The following is a 12,930-nucleotide window of genomic DNA, read 5'->3' as shown; positions in this document are numbered from 1 at the left end:
CCTTTTCAGAAAGCTTGGTGTATCTCTTTCAGTATTTTTTCAATGCATACTATATACCCTGTAGTTATACAGTTGTACAATACAATCGGGATAGCATCTGCTCATGTTCACTGAATGTATTATAGCAGGGTCCACATGTTATCAAATGTTCTTCTACAATGTGATTTTTAATGACTTCCTAACATTTCCAGTAAATATGGTACATGAAGGACCATAATGGATATAGCCTATCTCCTATTAGACATTTGAATCTAATAAGTTAGTAACACTATTAATGTATATATATATGTACATATATATACATATATATATATATATCTTTGTATATATGTATATATTTTAGAGCGAGAGAAAATAAGTAGGGAAGGGGCAGAGAGAGAGGGAGACAGAATCTTAGGCAGGCTCCACCTCAACACTGAGCTGGACATGGGGCTCCATTTCACCATCATGAGATCATGACCTAAGCCGAAATCAAGAGTCGAATGCTTAACCAACTGTGCCACCCAGGCACCCCATAATATTAATAATTTAATGATAAATAACAACGTATAGAACTTACTTGCACATTAATTTTTGCACATGTATACCTGAATATTTCTTTAGGGGAAATTCCCAGACATGAAATTAGTGGGCCAAAAGAATATTCTTACTTTTATGATTGGATCAAAAGTACCATGATGTCAGTCTGAAAGCTATCAGTTGACATGCCCATGGGTGAAGTTTGAGAGTAGCCATTTCAGGAGGGGTACTGTTTTCCAATGGTGTACTTTGGGCTATAGGGGAAATGGGAGTGACTCACACCCACTGGGTTGGAATTTTGCTTCTCATAGCTTTGGCGACTGTAGGTAAGTACACAAACCTTAACCTGAAAGATTCTCAGTTTGTTCTTCTGTAACATAAGGAGATAATGCTTCAAAGGACTGAGGCACGGATTAAGAGCAATCACATATAGAAAGCACTTAACAGAATATAGACCTTCCTTGACTTCTGATAGCATTATGTCCCGATAAACCCACCCTAAGTCAAGAATATGGTAAGTTGAAAATGCATTTAATACACCTAACCTATGGAACATCATAGTTTAGCCTAGCTCACCTTAAATGTGCTCGAAACACTTACCTTAGGGGCGCCTGGGTGGCTTGGTCGGTTAAACGTCAGACTTCGGCTCAGGTCATGATCTCATGGTCCGTGCGTTCGAGCCCTGAGTCAGGCTCTGGGCTGACAGCTCAGAGCCTGGAGCCTGTTTCAGATTCTGTGTCTCCCTCTCTCTCTGCCCCTCCCCTGTTCATGCTCTGTCTCTCTCTGTCTCAAAAATAAATAAACGTTAAAAAAAAAAAAACACTTACCTTAGCCTACTACTGGGGAAAGTCATCTAGCACAAAGCCTATTCTATAATGAATTGTTGAATATCATGTAATTTATTAAATACTATACTGAAAGTGAAAAACAGAATGGCTGTGTGGGTACTGAATGGTTGTGAGCATATCTGTTGTTGACCCCTCATGGTTGTGTGGCTGACTGGGAGCTGTGGTTCACTGCCCTGCTCAGCATCACAAGACAGGATTGGATGCACATCGCTAGCCCAGGAAAAGATCCAAATTAAGAATCTGAAGTATAGTATAGTTTCTACTGAATGCATATGGTTTTCCCACCATCGTAAATTTGAGAAATCATAAATCCAACGATCATAGTTGGGGACAGTCTGTACCAGAGTAATGATTGGTGTTCTCCCCTCCCCTTCTGTCTCATGCACACACACAGACACACACACATTTTGTGTGTATGCATCTTATGGTAGTGAATTTTGACAGTCTCTTAAGCAAATGAGAAAAGGAAAATTCTCGCCTCTGTTATCACATCTTTGAGGCATTGAATAAAGTGTTTACCCACTTTCTCCTGGCAACTAAGCATGTAATCTCTACATTCGAAGGTGAAATTTCTCCCACATGGATATTTCCTTTCTAAAGAGAAGATACGTCATCTTTGGCTAACATTAGGCTTAGAGATTATCTGTTTTGTCTTAAATCTTTCATTATTTGTTCAGATTATGAGGCAAAAATATGGCGTGGGAGTAAGAGCCATAAAGACCTGGGTTGCAAAACTGGCTCTGGCCACTCACAGGTGGCATGGGCTTGGGCAGGTGGCTCATGCTCTCTGAGCCTCATTTTCTCCCACTGCAAAATAATACAATACCACTTCTCAGTGCTGATGTGAGGAGTAAATGAGATTAACATAAGCAAGAGCACTTAACCTGTGCTGTGTAGATCAATAAATTTGTTAAATCCAAATCTCATATCCACCTCCTAAGCAATGAATAGTACAGATATGAGCACATACATCCATGACAAAAGACATCTGCTCTTAGGTCTTTTATTCCTACAATGATCAATTACCTCTCCCTTTTATGTGCTGTCTTAAAAAATCACAGTGACCCTAATTTATAACCTGGATAAGAAAACTCAAGTGACAAGGGCCCTGATGAATCTCTTGATGCCTTGCAGAGTTGTTTGAACGATTAGGTTGACCTACAATCTTCCTCCTTTGCCAACGTAGAAAAATTCTGAAATGGCCAAGAGGTCCAGGCAGCTAGTAGTCCAAAGAACTGATGAGTGAAATGGTACACGAGTTCATGGTGGCCTTAAGAAAGTGTTAACAAGCAGAGAACAACTGTCTCTGTAAAGTTTGCTGTGAAAAGGTACATTCATTTCCATTGGGAGTGGTGGCCCTGTTGCTATCATGCCAGAACCAACCTGGGCATAGGTAGATTTTGTTTGAGGTGGGAGTGGGGAGAAGTTAGGGTAGGAGAAGGCCCCAGATAATCAGATAAAGTTTGGGAAGATCAGGAGTTTGAAAGTTATACCTTAAACTAGGTTTTGAGATTGTCTAATTTGGTTTTTCATTCTTGTTACTTCTGGAAATCTATTCTTTCCACCCCCATACAAAATAGATACAAGTTCCCAAATTCCATGTTCATAAGATATTAGCTAGAGCATGAGCTTTGAGACCTATTTTTGAGACCGATTTCTACCTGCAGCCTAGATTTCTTCACTCCTGGATGTTGAACAGGCATCTTGAACATGCCCATCTCAGGTAGAGATAATTCCATTTTCACTTACTGGAGCCAAAGACATTGGGGTCCCTCTTGTCTCCTGGTTTTTTGTTTGTTTGTTTTGCCTCATTTTTCTTCTCATGCCTGCCCAATTTGCTAAGAAATCCTATTGGCTGTACCTTCCAAATATATCCAAGTCAATTTGACCCTTTTTAACTACCCTTGTTGCTATCCTTTGGTCTTAACCTTTACCTCTTACCTGATTATTACAATATCCTCTTCATTGTTCTATCCTTGTCCCTTCAGTCTATTTTCAACACAGCAGGAAGACAAAGCTATTCAGGTGTACAAGTCAAATCATGTCCACACCTGCCAGCTGCAGCCCATATCCCTAAAAAGAGTCCTTACTAAGGGTTCTGAGACATAGGTGCTCCAGCCCCCTTACTTGCCAGCTTTCCCTCCTGCTCTCCTCCTCATTCACCCCACTTCTGTCACACTGGGCTCCTGGCTGTTCTTCCAATACCATGACAAGCACACACCTGCCTCAAAGCCTCTGCTCTGGCTCTTCCCTGTGCCAGGAAGATTCTTGCCCCAGATACACACAAGTGTATCTGGTGGCGTTATTACTTTCTTCCTATCTTTGCTCAGTTGTGACCTTCCCTCACCATCATTTCTGAAATTGCCCTCTCCCCGTCCCAACCTACCCCCTCTCCCATTTTATTTTTTCCTCCTTAATGCTTATTACTGTCTAAAACACTTTATACATTTTTAAATAATTTTGTTAATGTTTATTTATTTTTGAGAGGGAGAGAGAGATGAGCAGGGGAGGGGCAGAGAGAGGGAGACCCAGAATCCAAAGCAGGCTCCAGGCTCTGAATTGTCAGCGCAAATCCTGACACGGGGCTCGAACTCATGAACCGTGAGATTATGGCCTGAGCCGAAGTCAGACGCTTAACTGTCTGAGCCACCTAGGCGCCTCTAAAACACTTTATATTTTACTTATCTGGTTTATCACGTCTCCCCACTAGACTTTAAGTTCCACAAGAGCAGGGATTTTTGTCCATTTTCTTCACTGTAGTATACCTAGTTCCTAGGACAGAGTCTGCCTATAGAGCTGCTCTATGAATTAAATGTGGACCTGATCTAGAGCCAGGCTCTCCCACTTCATAGTTGAGTGAGTACAAGCAAGAGGCTTAACCTTTTGGAGTGTGTGAAATACACAGGACTGTGCTGGGCTTGCAGCTGATTTCAATAAATGTTTCTTCCCTTGGCCTTTTTCTAATTCGAGTAATGGCAGAAAGCCTTGAGATGCTAGAAAAGGAAAGTCAAGTACAAGGAAATAATTTCTCTTGCTTTATTTCTCTTTCCTTCTCTTTCATCTTCTTTTTATTCCTTGTCTTCATTGTTCTTACAATAATGCACAAATAACACTGAAATATGTGCATCACATGGAAAGCATGGTGGAGGCCCTGAGCCAGCACTTATAATTGTTAGAATTTCAGAAAGGAACTTGCTCACTTAGACATCAGCCCAGAATACCACTGACGGTGAGGGGGAAGGCCAGGCAGGGATACTGAAATCCAAAGCTGTTATAAAGGTACAGTCTTTTTTTTTTTTTTTTTTTAAGAGAGAGAGAGAGCAGGGGGAGGGGCAGAGAGAAAGAGACAGAGAGAGAGACTCCCAAGCAGGCTCCAACCTCATCGCAGAGCCTGATTCAGGGCTCAATCCTACAACCCTGGGATCATGACCTGAGCAAAAATCAAGAGTCAGACACTCAACCAACTGAGCCACCCAAGTGCCCCTCAAGGTACAGTCTTTATAGCAAACATGATGGCTTTCTCTGTACTATTCTGGACACAGGGAAGATATTCAGGAGCTGAGCACTTTCCAAAAGATGCATTTATAATTCATGTGATTAAGAGAAGATATGACTGTGAGATACTCTCCCCCACTTCCCTCTATGCCCCCCTCTATTGTGAGTCCTCAATCTACAATGGTGAATATGGGGAAGGAATGATAGACAGCAATCCCTCACATTACACTTGCACATGCCAGGCCCCATGCTGTACAGGTGACATATATGAACCTGTTCAGTCCTCACAATGACCCTAGAAGGTAGACACTATTATTATGCTCATCTTAAAGATGAGAACATGGAGGCACAGGGAAGTTAGGTAATTTCCCCAAGGTCATACCGCTGGTAAGTGGCAGAGCTGAGATTCACAATTTGGCAGGTGATGGAATAAGAAATAGGACTTAACCAGTCCCAAACATTCATATTGATCATGTGAATGTATACTTGTCCATCGAATTGTAGATCTGCCTATGTATCTTGATAAGCTCTTGCCCTTGGTCCTCTCGTCTCTCAGCTGGTCTCATCTTGCCTATCCCATTGATACTACTCCCCACAAATGCACCCTCCATTCTAGACTGGCTGGCTCTTTCTTAATCCCCCAGACCATACTCACACACTCATTCCTCTCCAGCCCTCCTCAGCATCCTTCACAGCATGCTCCCCACTCATAGCTGGGGGTCTCCGTCCCATTAGGAGTGTCTGCCTTTGGGATGAAGAAGCTTAGGAAGGCTCTCCAGATTTCATTTCTGCCTTTCTCCCCAAGTCCCTGACTTTGGTCTGAGCTCTCTAGTTCCTCCCTTTTGCCTTGCTCCTGCTTCCTGCCTTTGGCCTAGTGCTTCCACTTCAGGATGGTCTTCCTGGCTTCTGGTTTGGGGGCTACCCTGGGTCCTGTCTCTTGGTCAAGCTCTGCTCCATGATCTGCATCCTGAACAGACCCATGCCTGGCCACCATTGGTCTGGCAGCCTAGGTGGGCAGAAACTGACCTGAGCAACCTGTCCAAATCCTGGGAGAGTCCTATCAAATCCTCAGGGCTTCAATAAGACTTTCCCTAACAATGCCATTTGGTGTTTTCTTTTTCCGCTTCTCGATCATCCTCATGTTTATTGGCTATACCATCCACTCTGACCCGTGTTTGAACTGTCCGTTAGCATTCTCTACAGATAGTATTATTCACTGCCTGCTCCCTATCATGTCTCTCCAAGAAGATAGCATGTCCTCTAGACAAAGACTGTTTCATGTACTCCCTTTATGTTCCCTGTCTCCCTTTGTGTGCTAATACTTTCCCACTAATGCTTGCTGACCTGAAAATTTTATGACTAATCCACGAAAAAAGGGCAATTGAGAGAAATATCATGTTCTGGAGATACCTGCAGTGTGGTACTTATAAGTCTAGATTTGGGGGCTGGCAGGTGCAGCTGACTTTGCCAGCTTATGGGTGGCCTGGCCCTCTTGTCTTACCTCCACTACATCAGGCTTCTCATCCGGAGGGCTGTAGTGAGGGTTGGCCAGGAAGATGTATGAAAAGTTCTTTAGGAAGATGTCTGGCACATAGCAAGTGCTCATTGAATAGTAACTGTGATTTTTCTCATCCCTAACCTTTGAAATTTATATCAAACAGAACAAGAGAACATACTGGAATATGTTCTCTGGTGAACTTGTCTGAGGCTTCCTGGACCCTGAATCTATCCCAATAGAGCATTTTGGATGACCTTATATTAAACTGGATTGTTGGGTTTTCAATCCTTTGAAACTGTGGAATTAATGTTATTAAACATTCAGGAGGAAAGGTTCTCAGGAGAGCCTGTGAGATTGGATGGAAGGGATAAAGCAAAAGCTTTTGATTATTTCCTGATTGTGACTTTCCACCTGGCCTTCCTTTATTTCTCTCCTCCCTCCCTTCCTCTCAAGTTCTGAAGGCTTGTCATGAAAATGAACAAAAGATCAAGGAAATCACTGAGACTTAGGTTATGTGCATATAGATATTAATAGGTTCTTTCAAGTCTTCAACATTTAAAAATGGAGTTTACTGTTCTTAGTAAAACATTGCTGGTTGATTCCACTTCACTCATCCTATTTTTAGCCTGTACTTTTTTATAATTGCAACATGAGGCAAAAAGTTCCTATTAAAATCTTGAGCATTCATTCGGCCTTTCAGATGTGGGTTCTTAGATCCTTAATTACAATTGCAGTAGCTCTATGTTAACTTTTTGAATAGTGAGTTCAAAGACCATCTCTCACTGTTAATGTTTTTATTTATTTCATTAATTCATAAACATTGGGTTCTTGGTATGTGTCAATTATGGAGATAGAAAGATGAATAAGATATGGGCTGTCCCCTCAAGAAGCTTCATCTACTGGACCGTAATTATGTATTGTGATGGACTATTTAGATTTCCAATGATGCATTAGATTACTATCCTCATTAAAAAATACTGAGGAAGTTTTTATCTGCTAAAAGGAGTATTTGTGTGTGTGTGTGTGTGTGTGTGTGTGTGTGTGTGTTTACTACCCCCAAATAATGTTTTCATACTTTAAACAATCTTTTTTAAAACGTCTCTAGTCTAGCTTATAGTTTGGGAAGACATGTCCACTTGGGTTTCCTATAATATTGTCTTACAGTATTAATAGACTTGGTTTTTAAAATTTCTTAGTCTCTTCCATGTTTTAAAGTGTAAAAGTCATCTTATATCTCTTAAGTGTTCTTTTATAAAACCAACCCTTTTGTTCTCAGGAAATTTTTGTAGAACAGATAAATAAACCTGCAGGAAAATGAAAGACTCTTCAGTCTCTCACAGAATTGAAAAAAATTTTAGCCAGCTGCATTATTTACTATTTTATGAACTTTAATAATGCATAGTTCAGTATTTTTGGTTTGCTTTTCTAGGTGATACATGTTCTTTGCAATTAATGATAATAAAAATTAGTTATTTTTTAAACTTTTTTCTCTTATTTATGTTTCACGTTTTGTTGTATTGTATAGAGCAAGGTCCCTTACCCTCAGCACTATTGACACTTTGGGCTGGAGAATTCTCTGTTGTGGGGGCTTTCCTGGGCCTTGCAGAATATTTAGCATCATTCCTCCCCTCTACCCACCAGATGCCAATAGCACTCCAGTTCCCAAAGTTGTGATGACAAAATGGTTCCAGATATTGCTAAATATCCCCTGAAAAGGTCTAGAATTTCCAAAACATTGTATAATAGTAACAGTGATAGGGGCATCCCTAAGTTGCTTCTAATTTTACAGGGAATAATGCTTCTGGTGTTTTTTCATTAAATACATCAGTTTAGCATAAATAGTCTTTATGAAGTTAAGGAAGTGGACTTTTACTCTTATCTTAAAATAAATAATCACAATGAGTACTGATTGGTGATAATGTAGGATAAATTCCTTATGGTCAAAAAGAATTATTACAATTCAGTGGACCAAGGCTGGGTAGGGAGTGTGTGTGTGTGTGTGTGTGTGTGTGTGTGAAGGAGTTGGGTGGGGAGTGTTGTGTAACTCCTGATTCTGGACAGTCGACTCATAGAAGCAGAAAAGAATCTGTGCTAAGAGAACACAGCCAAGGCTTTTGCACAGTGAAGGGAAGAAAACCAAATACCAGATTGTTGCTGTAGCTGAGAAACAGTCCTTAGGTATTCCGAGGAGATGAGTTCTTCAGCCACTCTTTTCACATGATAATTTATAGCTTGGTTTGTTTTCTCTGAGCTCATTTTATTAGGCTTCTGCTTTCAACATTTCAAGTATAATAATGAAGTTGAGAGTCACTGTTATTAGCTTCCAATGGCCTTGAGAAGTCTGCTTCTGTGACTGAGGTGATGATGGCAGACTTGGCAAAAAGCTGGGGGGTCATGTTCAAACCTTCAAAAGCAGACTAGAGTAGGGGGCCACAGACAGATGGCACAGGTGAGAGGAAGCATAAATTCTACCCCTAAGCTGTTCAGACTCCACTGGGCCTGAATGGGCCTCCCTCCGTGGGGGGTTCAGAGGCCCCCTGGGCTGGCGGATTTATGTCTGAAAGAGCAGTGCAGTAGAGAGAGATTAAGAATGCTTTCAAAGGGTGCGTGAGGGGGTTGTTCCTCGGTCTTAGCGGTCTGGGACACAGAGCTCTGAGTCTGTGAGGACCTGGGCCGGGGCCAGTGAAGGGAGTAGGGTGGCCTGAGGAATGGAAGGTCACCGGCCAGTTGGGGGTTGTGATAATTATATCCTTGTTTCCTTGAAGGTACCAGCGTCCTTGATTTTCCAGCTTCAAAGAGAGCTGCCTCTGAAATAGGGGGACGTTCACACCTGCTTTGCTGCAGAGATTTCTGCCTTCCTGGCTGCAGACTCAACAAGACAACAACACGTCTGTGGACATTTTCAAGGCCATATTTATATACCAGGCATGGGAAGCTTCTCTTCCACCCTTTCTTCCTAAATGAAAATGAAAAGGTTAGTGTGCCCTGTGAGGATTCAGCAATGAACCTGATTTAATGGTTTTACCTTAAATTCAGATATTTTGTAGGTTAGGAGCTCTAAATCATCACACACACACACACACACACACACACACACACCCTTCTCCCCTCTCCTTCCAATTCTTACACCACCCCAAAGGAGCTATCATAGAACCAGAAGTCTAGTGATTACTAAAGCCAACAGTATACAATACACCTGGAATGTTTTGTTTTTTTCTTTTTCTTATCCCATTCATCTCCAGATAAGCTGTGCTGACAATAGTTAAGAAGTATAAGCATAGGGGCACCTGGGTCCCTCAGTCAGTTAAGTGTCTGACTTCAACTCAGGTCACAATCTTGCGATTTGTGGGCTCGAGCCCTGCATCGGCTTGCTGCTGTCAGCACAGAGCCCGCTTTGGATCCTCTCTTTCCTCTCCCTCTGCCCCTACCTCACTCTCATGCTATCTCTCAAAAGTAAATAAACATTAAAAGAAAGTATAAGCACAGTTCTGGCTTTCATATTTTCCTTATAGCACATACAATTCCCATGAGACATTTAGAGAGAGGAGAGAGGTATTTATTTATTTATTTATTTTTGAATGGGGCCCTTTTTGTCCACTGGGTGCAATGAATATGATCTAAAAATTGGATTTCCACTGACTAAATGTATGCTTGCTACTCCCTCACCCCAACTTTTCACAGATCATCTGAACTCTCCCATCATTAGATGTGCAAATTTAAAAATATATTTTGGTTAATAAATTCCCTTTGTTAAAGATGAGATGACTGGTCTCTGACACTTAAAACCCTCAAGAATTAGACTGGAGATTACATGTAACTCCCCGGATCCTGTGCTCTGATGTTTCTCTTGCTGCCATCAGCTCTGTAGACCAAACGTCCCTTCTCTAGGCAAAGAGACGTTTGTCCAGGTGCTGGTCAAAACCTTTCTAAAAAATTAGAAAGAGGGAAATATTGTCTATTTTTCTAGCAAGTTCTTGTTCTGACCTTGATAGTGATAGTGGTTACATATACAAAATATTCCCTAACTCTTTTTAACTTTTTCTCTGAGATTGCACAAATACACACTATTATGTTGATGAATTCCCAATTTAGTGACATATAAAGAACTAGAATATTCCTCACTGAAACATATAGTCTCTCCCCAACACCCCTCTCTTTGTCTGTCTTTCCTCCTCCTCCCCCCCTCCCTCCTTCTCTTTCTCTATCTCAATTTTTCTAAGAGAGTCCCTCTTCCTAAGTCATGGTTAATGACTGCGATGACTCCATCCTCCAAAGTCAGCTCCTACCTGTCACCTGGGACCCTGGGATACTGAGCTCTTGCTTGTGATTTAATAACGAGACCCAATGGGGCAGCCCAGGTGCTGTATCTCATACCCTTACTGATTGCCAAGGGAACATTTAATCTGTTGACTTTATTCAGTTATGCTAGTCTGGCAAACATACCTGGAGCTATAAATTATTTAGATGTTTAATGTATCTGGTGTAGAAGGATCTCTCTTATACCTTAGTTATCTAAAAGCAGAAGATGAAAAACCACTTTGTTTGCAAATCATAAAATCTTTAACAGATTGTGCCTTAAAGAGTAAAACAGACATCCCTGACCTTAAAAGTATAACAGGGGTCCAAACAAGCATTGTTAACACATTATCCCCTAAGATAAAAATTATGGCATAAACGTGTTTAGGTTAGAAGTGAAATGTGAAACAAAGGCCTTCCATTGGATAATAACAGACTAGTCTGAAGTGAACACAAGGGTAGACTGTAAATGAGGGGTCAGGAAGGGCATGGCAGAGGCCTTTGCCAGAGTGCCCCCTCCCCCATTACAATGTACTTCCCAATGACACAGGGAGGGAGATACTTAAAATCCTAGGTAATATGATATAACAAAAACCCTATTAGTATACCAAATTACTACCTAATAGTGAAACATGTCATTGCTTTATTTATTTTTTCACCTTGTACTTAGTATATTTTCAGTAAAATAGAAATTCAGTTCACATTTCATTAAATAGAAACAAACAACAAAAATAAATGATCTCACAGATCAACTACCATCACATCACAGGGTAGGAGCCCCTACCTTCCAACTGTTCCATTTACTCTCCTGATGAAAAAGGGTTGATCTGAAGCATAAATAAGCATAATCTATAGCAACACAAAAATATAAACAATAGGGATACCAAAATTATTTGTAAAATTTTTCTTTTACAATTGCCTTGCTTTAAAGGTCCTCTGGAATCAGGTGACATTATTGGGCTTTTTTTTTGTCATCACCCAAATACTTTAAAATTTTTCGTTTAGCAATGGGAAGCTGTAGGGTTTTATCTATGAGTGCTGGTTCTACAGTCCAGCTGCCTGGACTTGAATTCTTGACTGTTTTATTAGCTGTGTGATGTTGGAGACACTGTTTAACTTTTTTGTACCTCAGTTTTCTCATTTGTAAAATAGGGATATTATTCTCATGGAGTTTGTGGTGGTGAAGTACATACCATGACATATAAGGGCTCAATAAATCTTTAATTATTGGTACTAATCATTTCCTATGTGCTTTAGACTCATTTGTGCATTTCCTCATTTCCTTAGAATAAGCAATGCTGTGAAATAGTTATTATTATGTCCATTTTACTAAAAAGGAAATTTTCCCCTAGACACAGCGTTGAAATAAGCAGAGCCCCAGTTTGAACTCAGGTCCATAAGTTTCTGTGGCAGGTCTGGATCCCCAGAAGTGGACTCTGAGAAAGAGTTATCTGGGGCAGGAAGTTAACTGAAGAGTGCTCAGGGGCGACATCTGTGGGCCACAGGAGAAGCTGCACTATCGTGCCCCCGATGTTGCAATAAAAACCTCAGCCCACACTGTGGGAGCTCAGGCTCTGACATGGCTCCTTAAGAGTTGGACCTCACTGGGGCAGAGGGTTCGCGGTTAACCAGCCTCTTCATGGAATCTGCAGTCTTTAGATGTAGGTTGGCCCGAAGTGGGGTGGCTTTGGGCAAAGCAGCTCTCTTCATCCAAAGGCTATCTCCTGAGAGGGTCTGAGCTAAAGAACTGTCAGCAGCTTTGTCAACACTCAAAGTAGCTAGGGGGGTAAGCAGCTCAGTCTCCAGGGAGAATCTTGGCAGTGTACCACAGGGTCCACACCTTCCTGCAGCCTAGGAGAGTGTTAAAGGTCATCTCATGGACCATGGCAATTGTGATCACTTCTTCTTTTGCCCAGACTCTCTCAGACCCCATTCATGTTGAGGAGCCAAGGAAGCACATGAACAGACTGTCTCTATGAACCACAGAAGGTGCGTGGTGTTTTGAAACAAGCACAGTAGCTGCTAACCAGCACAAGAACCAAGTAAATCACTGATAGGCACTGGCTGCCATGGTTTATATTCTCTTTGTAACTGGCTCTAAGGTCGATCACTTAAAGATGCTTAAGTAGCCCACATTTTTAAAATCCAATCCCTTTAACAAGCACTTTTTATGTTGTTTATGTCATAATCCATAGGCTAGAGCCACAGAATTTTAAAATCAGAAGGGGCCTAAGAGATCCACCTCCTTCATCTGGGTTGGGGTAGAGGAGAGTG

General features: G+C 41.3%; 1 long non-coding RNA gene across 3 annotated transcripts in view; it reads right to left on the bottom strand.

Moving 5' to 3' along the window:
• Positions 1-12,930, bottom strand: part of LOC125177248 (uncharacterized) — an 88,521-nt gene that overhangs the window by 20,739 nt on the left and 54,852 nt on the right. Inside the window, exon 4 of one of the 3 annotated variants that reach the window (XR_007156546.1) lies at positions 9,191-9,316. The exons of the other annotated variants lie outside the window; for them this stretch is intronic. This is a non-coding gene — a long non-coding RNA (uncharacterized LOC125177248). The remainder of the gene's footprint in view (positions 1-9,190; positions 9,317-12,930) is intronic. 3 annotated transcript variants of the gene reach the window in all.

Source organism: Prionailurus viverrinus, chromosome D1 (genome assembly GCF_022837055.1).
Source record: "Prionailurus viverrinus isolate Anna chromosome D1, UM_Priviv_1.0, whole genome shotgun sequence".
Taxonomy (NCBI): domain Eukaryota; kingdom Metazoa; phylum Chordata; class Mammalia; order Carnivora; family Felidae; genus Prionailurus; species Prionailurus viverrinus.
This window is presented reverse-complemented; position numbering and strand designations above follow the sequence as displayed.